Source organism: Cynocephalus volans, chromosome 8 (genome assembly GCF_027409185.1).
Source record: "Cynocephalus volans isolate mCynVol1 chromosome 8, mCynVol1.pri, whole genome shotgun sequence".
In the NCBI taxonomy this organism is placed as follows: domain Eukaryota; kingdom Metazoa; phylum Chordata; class Mammalia; order Dermoptera; family Cynocephalidae; genus Cynocephalus; species Cynocephalus volans.
The window spans coordinates 37,228,050-37,244,533 of NC_084467.1; positions in this window are offsets into that span (position 1 = coordinate 37,228,050).

The following is a 16,484-nucleotide window of genomic DNA, read 5'->3' on the forward strand; positions in this document are numbered from 1 at the left end:
GAACATCTATTCCGCCATCTTGACTGGAGGTCCTTTCTCTCCTTGAAAGGCTTCTTACATTTGGCTTCTGGGATTTTGTGCTTTCCTGATTTTTCTTTTCTTTTATTGGTTTTTCCTTTTCTGGGTCCTTTTCCTGACTTCCAAATGTTGCAGGACCCTCCAAAACAGAGTCCTTGGTCTTCATTTCTCTTCTTTCTCACTCCCTAAGTGAGCTTATTCAGTTTCAAGACCTTAGACATCATTTATACAGCCCAGACCTCATCACTGGACTCTGGACTCAGATATCCAACAGCCTACTTGGCTTCCCTCTTTTATATCTTACAGGCATTTCAAATTCAACTTTTCCAAAAAGAACTCTTTTTTTCCCTGCTACTGATATACTGCTTTCCTAGTGCTCCCCATTTAGTAAAGGGCACTACCATTTTCCCAGTTGCTTGGGTCAAAATGATACCAGAGGAGAGGGTCTGGGTAGGCCTGATAGCTGGCCTCATCCACCCTGTCCTCTTACCAGATTAAAGCAGAGTCACAGTAGAAAGTGACAACAGGTTTAATGTAACCAATAAGCGATACAGATTTCAAGAGAAAGTGTGGCCTAGCTCCAGAGACAGAGCAGGGCCCACACCAAGTTTAATACAAAAGTAAGAAATACACATTCACAGACAAAGTGCAGGCTGGCTCTAGAGTGAACTGCAGCCTGCTAAAGGCAAATTTGATACGAAAAGTAACAAATACACACCTCAGGCAAAGTGCAGGCTAGCTCCAAGACAGTGAGCAACCATCCTGCCGCCTACCAGGATTCCTCTTTTATAGTTTTGCTATCTAATACATATTCATGATATCTAATGAATATTCAACAAAGGAGGTGGTTCCGATTATGTAACAGGTTTGCACATGCTCAGTTTGTCTTTTTTTAGGGTATGATCATTGGTCAAATTCTATCACAAGCACCAAATGTATTCAAGAATATTCTGTGCTATATAACTCCTTTTTATTGAGCATGTTCAGCCACTGTATTTGCATAAATCTGCCCCATGTGTTACCTGGCGCAGATCCAGTTTCTTGGTCTGCCTGTGAGAAGAAAAATCTCTTCATGGGGCCAGCTAAAGGAAAGGAAGAGAGAGACAGAGAAACATAATAGGGCTTTATTACCAAGTGAAAGTACACAACAAATAAGTGCACAGGCATCTCCACCAGAGAGAAATGCACACACCCCTGACCTTCTCCTTTTTCATCCCAGGTGTGAGCTCCTAATGGCTGACCTGTGCCCCCCCACCTCCGCTCCCCCATCCAGCCTAGTGTGTAGGCTCTGGCCAATCCAGTCTGAATATTTATGAGCAGCCTCCCTGGGATGTGTCCCTACTCTGCCCTGCCTCACTTGTGGTCTTAATCTCTGTGTTGGTACTGAAAATAGGTGACATAGGCAATAGTAACTCTCCCCTAGGGGCGGGCCTTAAGGAGGGGCTTGAGACATTGGGGAGTGGCTTGAAACTCAGAGGTATGTCCTATAACCTAAACCCTGGAAACTGAGCACCTCCTATCTCAAAAATCTCAGGGAGTCATCATGTATTGCTCTTTCTTTCATACACCTCATCTAACCCATCCTGTCGGCTCTCTCCTGAAAATATATCCTGAATCTGACCAGTTCTCACCACCTTATCACTTCCACCCTTGTCTAAGTCACTACTACCTCAAGTATGATCTATTCTTAGAGCTTCCTAACTATTCACACAACACCTAGAGGTATAGATTGGTTGCCTGGGCAAGACCTTACTTGGTCACTGCAGTCCAGGGCCTAAGCCTCACACTCAACCCTTGTTAGGGAATCCTAACTCAGGAGAGTTTACTAGCATTTACAAACTCAAAAAGGACTGATATATAAATTATAAAATCAATATGTTAATTTTCCATGTGAAGATTGCTTTTCACAGCTGGGCATGTTTCTACTTGCCCTCCAGGCTTTAAGAAATATAAAAAGTCAAATATTACTGAGGACTTTGATGCATATAGAATTAGGGAAAAGGCAATGAAATGGTTCTCAGGACCAGTTCACTCTGGCTTAAGGAAAGCTAGATGGGCTCTCATGCCCCCTTCCCCGACATCAGAAGTATCCTCCCCAGTGACTCTCTCCCTTCCATAAGAATTTATAGTACCTCAGTTCCTTCAGTCATTGTCATCAGAATGATGCTAATTAAGTTGGCTCCTAGATATGCTTGTTAGAGTTTTAGCTTTAGATATGCAGGTCTTTGCTATCCTGGTGGACTCAAAGGAGGGGTGCTTCCTCCTACTTCAGAGGCAGGCAAGGATCATCTGCCCACATAACCAATCTTTCACCATCTAGAAGGTACTTCACGAAGTACCTCCCTAATTCAGACTGTTATTACACAGGCTTTGGCCAGCTGCTGCCTCCTGATTCCCAGCCATTACCCTGTCTATTCTGCAAATTTAACCAATTAATTTTCCCAGTGTTACTCCTCTCACTATATTTTTTTCCCTGCTTAGAAGCCTTTACTCTGGGGACTGGCCAGTTAGCTTAGTTGGTTAGAGCACTGCCTTGTAACACCAAGGTCACGTATTCAGTTCCCCTCGCCAGCCAGCTGCCAAAAAAAAAAAAAAGAAAAAGAAGTAAAAAAAAACCTTTACTGTGTTTGCAAAGTCCAAACTTCTCAACCAAGCAATCAACCTTCGTACCAGCTGAAGTGGCCCATGGCTGAGCACACGTTGGTCTTTCCTGCCAACATGCCTTTGCTAATTAATGCTCTGGGAATGTTCCCTACCTCCATTTCTATCTGTCAAGATGATACAAAGTTCATGGAAAAATACCATCTCTACAGTAATAGCTTCTAGGGCAGGCCAGTTAGCTCAGTTGGTTAGAGCACAGCCTTGTAACACCAAGGTCAGGGTTCAGATCCCCAAACTGGCCAGCTCCCCCCCCACAAAATTGTTTCCAACCTTTTCTAGTCTATGTCCTATGAATCACTTTCCAAACACCTGGTTTCCACTATTACAGACAATTTTTTTTTTTAATCTATTTTTCCAAAAATATTAAAAATTTAAAAATAAAATAAATTATTCCCCCATCCACAGGTATCATTGAGAATAAACTGAATTTATATGATTAAATCACAAACCAGTAAATAGAATAATTATTATTTTTTAAATTTTTTGAATTGAAACATAACTGATTATACATATTTATGGGTGTATTAGTCCATTTTGTGTTGCTATAACAGAAACACCTGAGACTGGGTAATTTATAAGGAACAGAGGTTTAGGGCCGGCCCGTGGCTCACTCGGTAGAGTGCGGTGCTGATAACACCAAGGCCCCGGGTTCGGTTCCCATATACGGATGGCCGGTTCGCTCACTGGCTGAGTGTGGTGCTGACAACACCAAGTCAAGGGTTAAGGAACAGAGGTTTATTTGGCTTACGATTCTGGGACAGCTGCATCTGGCATGGGCCTCAGGCTGCTTCTACTCATGGCAGAAAGTGGCAGGGAGCCAGTGGGTACGAGCAGATCACATGGCGAGAGGAAGCAAGAGAGAGAGAGAGAGGAGGTGCCACGGTCCTATAAACAACCAGCTCTCGTGAGAATTAATAGAGTGAGAACTCACTCATTACTCCCCCCACCTAGGGAGAGCACTAATCCATTCATGAGGGATCCATCCGCCCCCATGACTCAATCAGTTTCCAACACTGCCACATTGGGGATTAAATTTCCACATGAGTTTTGGAGGGGACAGCACATTCAAACTCCATCAATGGGGTACAGAGTTTACTATCAGTATTTGTGTACAATATGTGATGATCAAATCAATATTATTAGCATGTTCATCATTACAAGCTGTAATTATCATTTGCGAGATTATTTAGTAGTTTAGATTACAATAACAGTTAAAACCATAAACACAAAGGTAAGAAATAATTCATCATATGCTACAAGATAACAGTGGTTGTCTTTGGGTAGTGAGACTACTTTTTATGTTTTTAAAAGTTGAAATGATGAACATGTACTAATTTTATAAGGGAGAAATATATATACATGTTTATGTATATATATATATATATATATATATATATATTTTTTTTTTTTTTTTTTTTTTTTTTTTAAGAAAAGAAATACATAGATGGCAAGTATTTTAGTTGGGGTTCTCCCAAAGTCAGACCCAAGACAAGGACTTGGGTACAAGTAATTTATTTAGAAGATGATTCCAGGAGTCAGAGGAAGGGAGTGGGGAAATGAGAGAGAGAAGGGAGAAAAGCCAATATATGAACTTATTAATATAATGGGAACTGGGGATCAATCCACCGAGAGAACCCTCTGAGAAACTGTAAACACCTCAGAATTCTCCCTGGAGGATGGGGAGACTGGAAGCATTTTTCCATAGATCCTTGTCCCTCCGTTTTTTGTTGTTGTTGTTGTTGTTGTTGTTGTTGTTGTTTTTTTAAAGATGACCGGTAAGGGGATCTTAACCCTTGACTTGGTGTTGTCAGCACCACGCTCAGCCAGTGAGCGAACCAGCCATCCGTATATGGGATCCGAACCCGGGGCCTTGGTGTTATCAGCACCGCACTCTCCCGAGTGAGCCACGGGCCGGCCCCTTGTCCCTCCGTTTTTTGAGAGTTGCTGCTGGAGACTGTAACTCCCTCACCCTTCCAGGTTTCAGCTGCACACAGCCAAGCAGCCTTCCAGAATGTGGAGAAAGCCCTGGGGAAGCAAAGCAGAGAGATACCACAGCATGTAATTAATACTGTGGGTTACTGACCTCCACAGCTGTGTTAGATCTGGCAGGTTGACGCATCACACAAATCTCCTACAAGAAAGACAGAATAATTGTTGAGAAATTCTGTGCCCAACCTAGCTTACTTCTATTTCCAGCATGTGGTACTTGTACAAGTGCTTCCCGTAGGTGGTGCTCATGAGAACTACTGATGTACTAAGGTCTGATTCTAGTCACATCTTCCCTACTAGTTTGTTTCTTTTTTGAGTGCTCAGACTATATGTGAATACAATTCTCAGACATTTATTCATTGAGCCCTTAGTATGAGCAAAGCATCATTCTTGGCACCAGGGTTTTAGAGATCGGCAACCTAGTAGGAGAGGCATGATGGTGTCCTGGGAAAAGCATGGACTTTGGAGTTAGAAACCTAGGTTGTAGTTCCATTTACTGTGTGATCCTGAGCAGTCATTAGCCTCTTTTCTCAACTGTAAAAGGACCATAATAATGGTCCCTATCTCCCAGGGTTGTTGTGACAATAAAATGAGGTACTCTCTGTGAAATACTTAATACAGTGCCTGATGCACAGAGTAAGAGTCCAATAAATATTAGCTATTGCTTTGCTATCAAAAAAGGTAGTTAAGGCATATTTCCTAAATCAGTATCTGCCCTTGAGGAAGGGTCCTAGTCCTATGGATAAAGCACACAATCACAGTCCTCAGAGAAATATATTGGTACAGTGGAATCATGTGCAGCCACAAAGCAAAGGCACACTAGGGGAAGGAAAGGATTGGAGCATAGATTGCAAAGGATGAGGCAGCTGACTGTACTGGTGCAGCCCCCAGAGCCTCATACTTGCCCGGCTGGCCCACAGCAGACAACTTGAATTGGACTACAGGATCCAAAGGGCCTCAGAGCACAGGTCCAGGGCCATTCCCAGTGGCTACCTGGGCAGGGACTCTCACTATTTAGGGGGAAATTAGTCAGGTCTTGTCAAGTTGGTATCATCCCTTTGCTACAGAAAAGTTAACTTCCTGCATTAAGGATTGGTTTCTGAGCTGGCCAAAGTTTAGAATGATTCTGACATTCATGCATTGGTAGGAACTAGGCTTTTCTTAACTGTGCTGTTGCCCTCACTATAATGTCACTAGAAGGTCAACTCAGGAAGTCAAGATCTTGTTCAAAGTATTCCGCTGTGGCCTAACAGAATACTTAGCATGTGGTAGGAGCTTAATAAATATTAGCTGAATGAACGACACACTGTTGGATGGAAAGATACTCAGACATGAGCTCCTGGGAGTGAGTCTGGATTTAATGTCTCCCTCTCCTTCCAGGAGCACTGACTGCCTACTGGTGAGGGATGGGATCCAAAGGTCTGAGAGGCCCTGCTGAGGACCAGACCAGAAGGTATAGACCAGCACTTCCCTTCACTGTCTTGCCTCAGGTTCCTTTCATCTAGGTAAGTACATAGTCCTATTTCCTACTTCACCTGGATGTGAGCTTCTGGGGTGATTCTCTTATGGGCCCTTTGCATATAGGTCCTCTGGGAACCTGAACTATGTTCTTCATTCTCACTCAGACAGCCTAGCCCAGAGTAAGCAGGAAGTGCTAGCAAATAAAAACACTGGGATAGCCCCAGGACAGACTCAGAGACTTGAGAACGGGGCATTTCCTCATCCCTCTAATCAGGCCACATTCCTCTTAGAGTCTAGAACTCTCTGACAAATGCTAAATGCTCGGTGAGGGGCACTGAGAACTTGCCTATCCCACCCTCTGTTCTGCCTAGTTGTCCATAAGGGGCTGTGTCCTTCTCCTTCCTAGGCAGCCCCTCTCACTTTCTAACCCTTCATCTGTTTCAGCCTTTTCCTCTTGCATCACAAAAGGCTGCCTCTGTGCATGCACCTCTAAGTCAGTGTTCTACCTATTCTACATTAGCCCTTCTGCACTATGAACCTTGAAACCAGAGGACAGGGCTGCTCCATTTTTGTGTCCATTTCTGTGCTGAGTAAAAGGACTAGAGCATAGTAAATGCTCTGTAAATGTTAGCCAAATGCATGATTCCCTCCATTATTCTCTCCCCTTTTATATCTTCAATCTCTTCCACTGGACCTTTCCCCTTAGCACATGATCATGTTCAAATTTCCTACATAGTGCAAAATTCTACCTCCGTCTGCATTTCTCTAAGCCACTAACCAATCACCTATCTTCTTTTTGCCATATCCTTGAGAAGTCTGCCCTCTGATTCTCTACCTCCTCATTTCCTGTTCGCTCCTAAATCCAGGCCTTCTGGCCCAGGAGTAACCATTCCACTGAATCGGTTCTCCACAAGTTCACCAGTGACCTTCATGTCAACCAAATCCAAAAGTTTTTGCTATGGAGATTAGACAGAATGAATATATAGAGAATGGCAAATAGTGGATGCTCAATAAAATGGTAGTTGTTCTTATTTCCCTTAGTTTCCTTAACATTATACTCACCTCTGGTTCTTTTTAATCATTATTTTTCTCTCCACTCATTATAAAGGTAATATAGTTTTATCTTAGCCTGTTTCCCTAGAAAACCAGAGCTTGGGGCAAAGCTTACATGCTAAAGCTTTAATGGGAGTTGCAATCTCAAGGCAACAAGAATGAGAGACAGACATGAGCCAAGGAAGAAGGCAAATAAAACAGAAAATAGTGTGCTAGAGAGCTAGCTATGGCTTCATAAGATGACACATTTAATAGTTTAGTTACATAACACTGAGAGGTTGTATGAAACCATGATATCTTTTTTTAGGGGGAAGAAGAACAAATTATCTGTTGGCTCTTTCCTTTTCCTCTCTCTCATTGGCCATTTTCTTAATTGACCATTATCTCAATTACCCAGTGAGAAATAAACTCCCCTGAACTTCCGGATTGTGTTACTTGGCTCCTCAGGGCAGCCTGGGAAGATTGATCCTAATTTCCACAGTAAGTGCTTCAGCTTATTCTGGAAGTGGTAAAAGTGGCAAAATTCTCTATGGGTCTGGGTAAGTCTGACCTGAGTGCCATAGTTGCTGCAGCTCCTGTTATAGCAGATGCAATAGAGAAGGTACAGAAGTCTGGCCCACACACTTGGGGAGGCTGAGACAGACTACTGCATTAGAAGATGGGGCAACAATGATGATTGGGGCTCTCCACTGAGCAAATGGCCGAGTCCTGGAGCAGGTAGATCCAAGTGAATCTGGAGAGTACTAAACTGGATCCAATGTAATATATAATAGCTGTTTCAAAAACTTGATAAATACTGAAGAAAACCAAAATAACCTATACTTTCAAATGCAGCTGTTGGAATTAGTTTGGTGTATTTCCATCCAGTCTTTCCTTACACAATTAGCTTTTGCTTTTTTTTAATTTGCAGAGTTTTTCTAACTTTCTAATTGAAGTATAACATGATATTAAAAAGTGTACATATCACGTGTATAACTTGATAAATTTTCACAAACTTAACATACCTTGTAAATTAAATCAAGAGGCAAAACATGATCACCCTAAAGTTTCCTCTGTTGCCCACTTGCAATCATTACGTCTCCAAGAGTATACTGACTTCTAATAGCATAGATTAGTTTTTCCTGTTTTTATACATAGAGTTTTTCAACTTTTTTTTTTTTTTTTTTTTTGGTGGCTTGCCAGTACAGTGATCAAACCCTGGACTTTGGTGTTATCAGCACCATGATCTAACCAATGAGATAACCGGCTAGCCCATGTTTTTATATTTTATGTAAATGGAATTTTATGGCATGTACTCTTTTATGTGTGCTTTTACTCAACATTAAATTTGGGATATTTATCCATGTTGATGTGTGTAACAGTAGTTAATTCTTTTTCACTGCTGTATACTATTCCACCTCTAGAATTTCTATTTGGCTCTTTTTGAAACTGGCTGTTTTTCTTTTATGCCACTCTATTTTTATCTTATGATCCAGTTTGGACTTATGGGAGGCTACACAGTTTCTGGTGGTCTTGGGGAAAGAATCTTCTCATTCATTGAGAGAGCTCCCAGAACTTAGTTCTTTGGAGAGTGTGGTAGCCAATACAGAGGCTAAAAATGCCACAGCCATTTTGCCACCAGGAGGAGGCCAATTTTAGGATAAAGATCACAGATTGGAAAGTAGAGAGAGGAAATCAAAGAAACTGGGATCTTGATGGACATTGTTGAGCTGCTGAATCAAAACAACCCTGAAGCCTGCCTAAGTGAGTCTATAATTCTTCTTCATTGTTGATGCCAGCTTAAGTTGGGTTTTCTGTTAAAAGCAATACAGAGTCCTAACTTATCTACAGGTAAGTACAGAAGGCTATAAGAATACAGAAATGGGGCACCTAACTCAGTCCAAGCCAGTCAGAGAAGGCTTCTCAGGACAAATGTTTTGGGAGTAGGGGATATTTGAAGGAAAGAGTATTCTCAGTAGAGGAAATGGCATATGCAAAGACTCAAAGGTGAAATAAAGCATGGTATGTTTAGGAAACCCACCATCCTCTCAGAAACTCAAACTGAAAGCTTAAAGGCCATCCTGACTCTTACTTTTTTTAACTTCCTACATCTACTAGATCACCAAATGCTGCCAATTCCACTTCTAAATATTTCTAAAATTTGTCCTCTCCACTCCATGATGGAGGTGTGAGCTGCTGTCCTAGGACAGACCTCATCATCTCTCACCTAGATGACTGCCTCCTAACAAGTATCCCTGCTTCCAGTTTTACACTTTTGCCAGTCACTCCCTTCACTACTGTCAGAATGATCTTTCTAAAATCCATATCTGAGCATAGTATAATTCTTCTAAGAATTTCTCCCTGTTTTCCTCAGGACAAATGCTAAGCTTTTTAGCTTAGCACACAGGGCCATACTTACCACTTAGACCTTACACTTTCCCCATAGGGACCCTGAGCTAGAGTTATACCAAACCTATTGCCATGCCTCTGAACCAAACCTTCTTTTTATGCCTCTGAACCTCTTACATGTGTTGCCTCTGCCAGGAGTACCCTGCTTCATCTTCTGAAAAATGACTGCATGTCTCTATCAGTTAGGGAGCTTTCAGCTACAATATCAGAAAACCTTGATTCAAAGTCTTATACAAAAAAAGGAAATTTTATTATCTTACATAAGTCCAAGGACAAGGCAAATTCCAAACGAAGTGTGACAATCAAGGTTCGGTGTCTCTATTTACCTGACATTCTCTTGACTCTGCCTCCTCTTTGTACTGGATTCATCTTCATTCTGGAGCCTGGGTGGCTTAACAGTTTCCACATTACATCTGAATTTGACCATTGATATAAGTAGAAATAGAACATATTTATCTCTAACTCGAATCACTTCTTTTACGTTTTATGTAAAAACAATGAATCACCTCAGAGAAATGTGAATAAACATATTCATATTTTATTTTATTTTTTGGGGGGAGGTGGTGGCTGGCTGGTACAGGGATTGAACACTGGACCTTGTGTTACCGGACTTAGGATTCTTTGAGAGTCAGTGTCATAGAAATGAACACTGAACCTGTAGTGAGAGTGAGCAAGCTAAGTTTATTGAAAAATAGCTCATGTACAAGAAAACCAACATGAAGGAGGAGTGTTCAGTGCGAAGGGTTTTTAAAGGCAAAAGAGCTGTGTAGGGGGCTTGGGAAAGAGGGTGAGATCTCCTCTCTAAGGATTGGGGTCTTTGTCAGTTATTCACAAGGTGTTCTATTTTTGGTCTCAGCAGGTGGGGGCTTTACTGTTCTCCTGAGGCCTGTAAAAGAATGATTACTCAAGGGGATTAAGCAACCTTGGGTAATGACATGTTTGTGGGAATGGGATATACTGGCATCTTAAAGGCTTATCTTTAACTTGTCCTCCCTGGAACAGGACTTGGTCTGTTGACCTTGAGGTCTCTGTTGCATTTCCAGCACGTAGACTACTGCTGGGTTTTTGGTGTGGACAACAAAACAAAGTCTGTCCTGTCAGCCCTATCCTTACTCTTGCCTCGCTTGCACATTCACATTTTGGTATATAACCCTAAATTGACTGTTCCTCTTTCCATTACTTTTTTTTTTTTTTTAACAGTTTCCTGTGGTTTACGACCTCTTACTTTAGTGTCTGCCCTCCCTCAGGATTCACAACCCCAGCTCTCGCTCCATTCTGTTGGCTAAAGAAGGGCAGGTACCTGAACTAATGACTGTTAAATTGGATCCAACTAGGAGGAAGAAATTCGCCCAAAAAGGGAGAAATGGACACTGGGCAGCAAAAAATTCCTACTACCCCTCCTTCCTGAACCACTCTTTCCTCTTGAGTTCAACACACCTCATTCACTTGGACTCCTCCTGCTTCTCAGGCTGTTTCTTCCCTGCCACCTCTTTGGGCTTTTCTCTTCCTCCCACTTCTTAAATATTGGTGTTCTCCTTGGAGAATAGGCCTAGGCACACAACTACCTAGTAAAAGTGAAGCCAGTGTTGAGAATTAGCACGGAGTGCCTCAGTCTTTCTCAGAATCTGATGCTTTCCTTTCTATGAGGTCTGATATTTCCAATCCCATCTAATTCAGAATATTCTGTCTCTCTGGATCAGTGGTCTTCATAAGTAAAAGTCGCCCTTCATCTTCTTAGAGTCCTACCTGAGCCTGAGAAGTAAATAGACTTAAGATAGAGTAAAAGGGGAAAAGCATACAAATCTATTTAATATAAGTTTTACATGGCACGGGAACCCTTATAAGTGAGTGAGTAAATCATTTATACATTGAATTGGATAAAATGTAGTAAATTGTGAAATGTAAGACAAAGGGGCTTGGATTAGGGTAGTTGAATAGAGAAATGACTAGGAAAATAAGGGTTGTTTCGATAAGGTTTGCACAGATTTTCCTTGGCTTCAATTTCCCATACTTCATGATAAGAATGTTGCTTTCTTTCTGGCATAGGGAGGGGAAATCTTTCATATGGGAATTTCATCTTCTGCTTTTAAGAAACTGAATAAGGGTCAGAGTGATACTCTTGCACCTGCTGTTGTTTTGTTTGTTTGTTTGTTTGTTTGTTTTTAAGTGCCTTTAATCCAAAAAAAGTCAATATGCCAGAGCAGTATATTTCGGGGTTGCATATTTTTTGTTCTTTTGCAGCTGGCCAGGATGGGGATCTGAATCCATGACCTTGAGGTTATAAGGCTGTGCTCTAACCAACTGAACTAACCAGCCAGCCCTCAGGTGGCGGCATATTCTTAATTTCTTCATCCTTAAGCTTTTTGCTCTACTAGTCCATAAAATAAATTTTTTTTTTTTTTTTGGCAGCTGGCCTGTATGAGGATCTGAACCCTTGACCTTGGTGTTACCAGCACCAAGCTCTAACCAACTTAGCTAAACAGCCAGTCCACCTAAAATAATTTTGAAAACTATCATCACATATGTTTCATTGTAAGTATATGTTGATATTTAAAAATAACCTCCTTTAAATATCCAACTCCGAATACCAGAACAATTTGATTCCCACCTGTTGGGAAAATGGAACAATTTGGTCAGGCTCCCCTTGCCTCGGAGCTGGTTCAGGGTGATTCGGTAAACATTGAGTGTGTGGGTGGAGTAAGTGCGCCAGCAGAGCAGCGCCACTTTGGCTGGTGTTTTACTGCGCAGGCGGCCCTGTTTTTCCAGACCTGCAACTTCCAAGGACCATGTGGCCAGTCACCTAGCTTATAGACTTACTATGAAGGGGTCTGGTGACCCAGCCTGGTGTGTGAAGGATTTGTGATCCAGTCTGTGAATGGGCTTGAGGCGTCTGGGAGCTCCAGACCCAGCCCTAGCTCAACCATCAGCCCAGTCAGTGCAGGAATACTGGCAGGTAAAAGCCACAACAACTAGCGTGGTCGCCTAGCTTTACAATTGGCGTCACGAACAGGATTAAGAGCTAGACAATTGGCGCTGTGAGCAGGATTCACATCAGCCTTAGCCTCGCAGTAGCCCTCACAGTAGCCAGACAAATTGGCGTAGTTGAGCAGGATTATGCCACATTTGGCGTAGCCTGTGACAGGACTCTGAGCAGATACAGGAGCTGAAAGCCCTTGGAAGAAGGAGGAAATGTGGCTATTTGTGAATATGCTATGCCCTATGGCCACCTTCCTGTTGACCGGGACCTTGTTGCTGCACACTGTACTGCAAGGCAGCATAGACCAGGTACTATGGCAGAAAACCCCTTGGGAGGGGGAAGAAATGTGGCTGTCTTTGAGCGTGTGGTGCCTGGTGGCTACTTTTCTGCTGACTGGAGCCTAGCTGCTGCTCACTCTGCTGCAAGTTGATCGAGAGCTGAAGTGGAAAGCAGAGTTGTTGGAAGCACGGATAAAAGTCCTGGAGGATGACGTGCGGCAACTGGCCACTCCTGCACCAGGGAAGACAACCAACCCAATGGTGAGTTGGGGGAAACCGTGCATCTCCAGGCATGACCTGTTGTGCATGAGAAACTAAGGCATGAGCAGATGATGGGAACAGATGGACAACCAGTGGGCGATCCACAGGTGACCCAGTTCACTACCTATGTCCCATATACCCAGACTGAACTGGTTGACTTGGGGAGATAGTTCAGGCAGAAACATGGGGAGACCCTAGACGCTTGGCTGTTGCAGTTATGGGACATAGGGGTGGATAGTGTGATATGCTCTGGTGAGGAGATGGAAAAATGGGCCTCCATCACCATGCACCCATCCTTGAGGCAGCGACTGCAGAATAGCGGCAGGTATGCACCAGGGCCAGGTAATAACTCCTTGATGGACTGGGTGAGTGCAGCTGCCTGAACCATGTGGGCAAATGCTGGAGAACTGCCCAAGATTATTAGCAAATGGCAAACATATGTTGAGTTTGTTCAAATAATTCGAGAGCTGGGGATGTGGCGGTCAGTGTTTAATGTGAACACTCGTGGCCCAGATGATGAGAACTTTACAGGCAGCATAAGAGACATAGTGCTGCAAAATGCCCCATCAATGTCCTTTGGGTTGCTGATGGCCATACTGGGCCCATACATTGGTCATCCCATACATGAGGTAATGACCATGATAGCTGGCTTGGGTGAAGTAGAGGATAGCAGACAAGCAAAAGGGGTCCGAAAGGTGGCTAAGACCAAACCCCCAAGAAATACTCGGGATTTTATCCCAAAGGAACCAAGCAGTACTAGCCATAAGCAGATGCGGTTTGACTTGCTTGCAACAGGGGTTGATAAAAAGAAAATTGACCGGCAGCCAAATGCAGTTCTGCTTGCCTTGTGGCAGCAATTGCGCCCTGAACAGCATTTTACTAAACATCTGGAAACAGGTAGCAAGGTATGCTCAGTGGATTTAAGGGACTTTTTGGTTGCTCCTGAGGAGGTGGATGAACTGTTCCATTCTGATTAGACAGCAGGCCAAGGTACTCGTCTTTTGGGGGCAGGTGAGGACCGGAGGCCTCATGTTGAATTGGCAATATATCAGTCGAGGACAAATGTGCAGCATGTTTTGGCATTGGTGGATAAAGGTGCAGAATATAGCCTGATATATGGCAATCCAGATAAGTTTCCAGGGGCCACAGTTAATATAGACAGCTATAGAGGACATACTACTGAGGTCAAAGCTGTGTCATTGCCATTGGGCATAGGAAGATTACCTCCTCCTATATATATTGTATATATATATATCTCCTGTAGCTGAATACATCTTGGGTATAGGTGTACTTTATGGTTTGTACCTGCAAACAACAGAGAGTTTCAGCTGCGAATATGGACAGTAAAGCCCGTGTTACGAGGATATGCTAAACATGACCCACAGGTGTTACCCAAGCCAAGATGTGTAGTTAATGTAAAGCAGTATCACCTACCAGGAGGACATGCAGAGATAAGTGTCACTATATTGGAATTAGAGAAAGTTGGCATTATTCGTCCGGCTCAGAGCCCATTTAATGATCCGGTATGGCCAGTGGAAAAGCCTGGTGGTACCTAGAGAATGACTGTAGATTATCGAGAACTAAATAAAGTAGTGCCTCCTTTGCATGCAGCTGTGCCTTCAGTTCATGACTTGATGGATCAGCTGATGACTCAGCTGGGGACTTATCATTATGTATTGGACCTTGCAAATGCTTTTTTCTCCATTCCAATTTCTGCTGATAGCTAAGGTCAGTTCGCCTTCACATGGGAAGAGAGACAGTGGACCTTTCAAGTATTGCCCCAAGGTTATCTGCATAGCCCAACCATCTGTCATGGTTTGGTGGCTGGGGACCTAGCCAAGTGGACTAGGCCCAGCATGGTTACTATGTTTCACTACATTGATGACGTTTTACTAACCTCTGATTCTATTGCAGATTTAACCCAGGCAGCTCCAACACTGCTAAGTCATTTGGAACAATGTGGGTGGGCCGTGAACACAGCCAAAGTGCAAGGACCTGGGCTGTCAGTCAAATTCCTGGGAGTGGTCTGGTCAGGTAAGACAAGGGTCATCCCAGAAGCTATTATAGATTATCGGCACCGCACTCACCCGAGTGAGCCACGGCCCGGCCCCTATAAGTTATTATAGATTAGATACAGGCATACCCTCGACCCACAACGGTAGCTCAGCTACAGACATATTTGGGACTTTTGGGGTATTGGAGAGCTTCTGTACCCTATTTGGCCCTAATGGCATGCCCACTATATGCACTGACAAAGAAAGGAGCCCTCTGGGATTGGACTGAGGAAGTAAAACAAGCTTATTGGGCTACAAAAAGGGCAACACAGCAAGTACAAGCTTTACAAGTGGCAAACCCCACTAAGCCATTTGAGTTAGACATACATATAACCCAGGAGGGGTTAGGATGGGGTTAGTGGCAGAGGCAAGACCGATTTGGCACATCTGTAGTATTCTGGTCTCAGATCTGGAAGGGTGCTGAAGTGCGCTACACCCTAATAGAAAAGCAATTATTAGCTGTGTATTCTGCCTTGATAGCCACTGAAGCTATCACAGGAACTGCCAAAGTCCTAGTAAGGACATCATACCCCATAATAGGTTGGCTGTGCACGTGGGCAACCAGCCCTAAAATGGGTATAGCTCAGACTCCTGCTTTGTCTAAATGGGGAGCATATATAGAACAAAGGAGCACTGTGTCAATGAGTCCTCTGTCCAAAGAGTTGCAAACTGTGCTAGGCCCAGTAGAGGTTGTGGAGGAAACTTTGACATAACCCTTACCCATGGAGGCTATACCTTTCCATGAGGGACAGGGACCTATCACAGAGCAAGCTTGGTATACAGATGGCTCTAGCATGGGACCTTCAGCATCGTGTACAGTGGTTGCTGTCCAGCCCTTAACAGATACCTTGTGGTATGAAAATTGTACAGGGCAAAGAGGTCAATGGGCTGAATTGAGAGCAGTATGGATGGTAATAAAAAATGAGCCTGGGCCATTAACCATCTGTACTGACAGCTGGAATGTGTACAAAGGTTTAACCCTTTGGATTTCTACTGGGAAGTATCAACAGTGGATGGTAGGCCACCATCCCCTGTGGGGACAAGCAATGTGGCAAGAGTTATGGGAATTGGGGCATGAGAAAGAAGTAACTCTTTTCCATGTCACAGGACACTTCCTGTAGCCAGTCTAGAAAATGATGAAGCCAATGCCTTGGCTAAGGTAAGATGGCTGGAGAGAGCCCCAGCTACTCACATAGCCCACTGGTTACATCGACGAATGCAGCATGCTGGCAGTAAAACCATGTGGATGGCAGCTCAAAGATGGGCCTTGCCTATAAAATGGGAATATGTAGTGAATGCTTGTCATGCTTGTCAAGTATGTGCTCAAGAGAGTCCATACCCCCA